General features: G+C 53.0%; 1 pseudogene; it reads right to left on the reverse strand.

The window, feature by feature from the left end:
- Positions 1–2,500, reverse strand: part of LOC143364807 (large subunit ribosomal RNA) — a 7,136-nt pseudogene that overhangs the window by 2,137 nt on the left and 2,499 nt on the right.

A 2,500-nucleotide genomic window follows, 5' to 3' on the forward strand; every position in this document is an offset into this window, starting at 1 on the left:
AGATCAAGGTTTTGATTCTTGATTGCTTTGTGGATCTCCGCCTCAGATGTCTCCGAGGGGATTCCAAATATTATAATTTTTGGTCTCCTCTTGGGGAGGGGACCAATATCCACTTTCTCTTTTAGCTTCTTATTCCCGAGGACTTGCTCAAGGTCCTCGGTTGTTTCGGTTTCTATAAGAATACCGGAGTTCCCGAGTTTCCTCAGGTTCCGTATTCTTATTTTCTGTTCTGTCGGATTGATGCAATCCGACAGTACCTTTTTGGTCTCGTCGCTGTTCTTTATCTTACTACCCTTAACAGGGTAGATTGCTGCAGCTGGCTTGGACATTGTTACAGGGGTCCTCTTGGCCAGCTGCTTAGTTGCCTTGTTTGCTCTTATAATGTCCGAGTAGAGCAACGGTTTCGGAGGTGGAACCTCCTGGCCGCGACTCTTCTCGGGCATGGAGTCTATCTTTGCAGATAGCTCGTTTAGTTTCTCTGTCATTTTGTTCATCTGGTCCTGCATGGAGCTCTGCTCCTTTTGCGCGTCCAGTTTTCCTCTTAGAGCCGCGTTTTCTTTACGTAGCTCGAGACGGAAGTCCCTGGCTTCCGTCTGCATTACCTCATGTTCCCTGATTAGGGCGTTGAGGAGTTCTTCTCCTCTCTTTCGTTCGGGCTCCTTGAGTCCCCTGAGGAACCTTCTGAGGTTTTCCTCTGGGCTGAGTGGCAGTTCGTCGAACCGCTCCAGCTCGATTTTCACATCTTTTATTAATTTCTTATGTGACTCGCTGCACGAGTCACCTGATTGCTTATTCTTACGCTTCCTATTCTTGGGAAATTCCCAATTAAATTCCTCCTGACTCATGTCCCACTCTGTGTCGTAGGGATCGTCCGTGTATTCGTCAGATTCGTCCTCCCAGACAGTAGCTGTGTCCCTGTCTGTCTGGGTCGTTTCTATTTCCACCTCCCAGCCCGTCTTCTTCTTTTCTCCTTTCTTTTCTTCCTTCTTTCCTCCCTTCTTCTTCGTTTTGTGTTTAGTGTTTTGGTCAGTATTCATGATTGTTCCCACGAGTAGGGACGAAAGACGGTCGCTCCCCGGGTGACGCCCTTTCCGGGGAGAAGGCTTTTACTCTCAAGATTTCGCCAGGTGTCTTGAGGTTGCGCTAATGGTCGATGGACCCACCGACCGCCCGTGTAAACACAGGACCTCTTTCGCCGCGTTCTCAGCTTAGAGGTTAAGGGTTTGTTCAAGGGGTTCGCCTCCCCGTTAGGCCGACCGGTTAAGGTAAGCCCCCCGTTTCTCCCGTTCTGCAACATACCACCGGATGTATCCGGTGGGTCGTCGCGGCAGAGGGGAGTCTTCCGGGTGAGAGCCGCGGTTATCGCGAACAATAACACACGCATGGGCTCCCTGAGAGCCGCGGTCATCGCAAAAGCGATGACTCCGCCAGAACTCTCTTAATGAGAGAGCCGCGGTTGTCGCAGAGCGACAACTCACGCAGAGCTCTCTGAGAGCCGCGGTCCCCGCCATGCGACAACTCCGCAAGAGCTCTCTTCCCAGAGCTGCGGTTGTCGCATGGCGAGAACTCTCGCAGGAACTCACTTACCAGAGCCCCGTTAGTCACCCGAAGGTGTCCAGGTCCTACCACGTGAAGGAGGGGTTGGTGCGTCAGGGTTATACCATGATATAAGTCCCTGACGCTTATAAGACCCAGTAGATAGGGACAGAGGGAATCTCGTTAATCCATTCATGCGCGTCACTAATTAGATGACGAGGCATTTGGCTACCTAAAGAGAATGATGGTTGTTACTCCCGATCGTTAAACCCGACCAGGAGCAACAGTGCAGACCATCATTCTCCCTGCTTGGGGAGCGCTATCCGCAGCTCCCCCCACTCTGACGATCCGGTACTCCACCAGTGATCGCGACGCTCTTTGTGGCTGTCGTTTACAGGGGGCAGCCCCCCCCCCCGCTAACCAAAGGGTCAGTCCGGCGCCCTCCCACGAGTGGTGCGCGCTCTTCCGTCTGCGACTTCCGCGACGTGCGGCCCGGCAGGGAATTTCACCCAAGCCGGGGGGATTCGGTGGTGGGTCCACCTTACCCGTTATACCTTTAGGATAGTCACATAAATAGTGATCTTCCACGGCAACGCCTCTCCTTAACCCGTTGCAGGGCTGTCAGCCCCGCCTTGGGAAACGGTTGCTCTACCCCCATTTGTCATAGGCGAGAGGCCATATAGAGCCTAACACCTCAGGGTGAGGTCCGCAACGCAGGCTATGACTCCGGTTGTTCGGGAGTCATAGTTACTCCCGCCGTTTACCCGCGCTTTTTTGAATTTCTTCACGTTGACATTCAGAGCACTGGGCAGAAATCACATTGCGTCAACACCCGTGGGGGCCATCGCAATGCTTTGTTTTAATTAGACAGTCGGATTCCCCTAGTCCGTGCCAGTTCTGAGCTGAGCGTTGAATGGCGGCCGAAGAGGACGACCGTTCAAGACGGAAGCCTCGCAGCAAGGAA

Source organism: Halictus rubicundus, unplaced genomic scaffold (genome assembly GCF_050948215.1).
Source record: "Halictus rubicundus isolate RS-2024b unplaced genomic scaffold, iyHalRubi1_principal scaffold1011, whole genome shotgun sequence".
NCBI classification, from domain to species: Eukaryota; Metazoa; Arthropoda; class Insecta; order Hymenoptera; family Halictidae; genus Halictus; species Halictus rubicundus.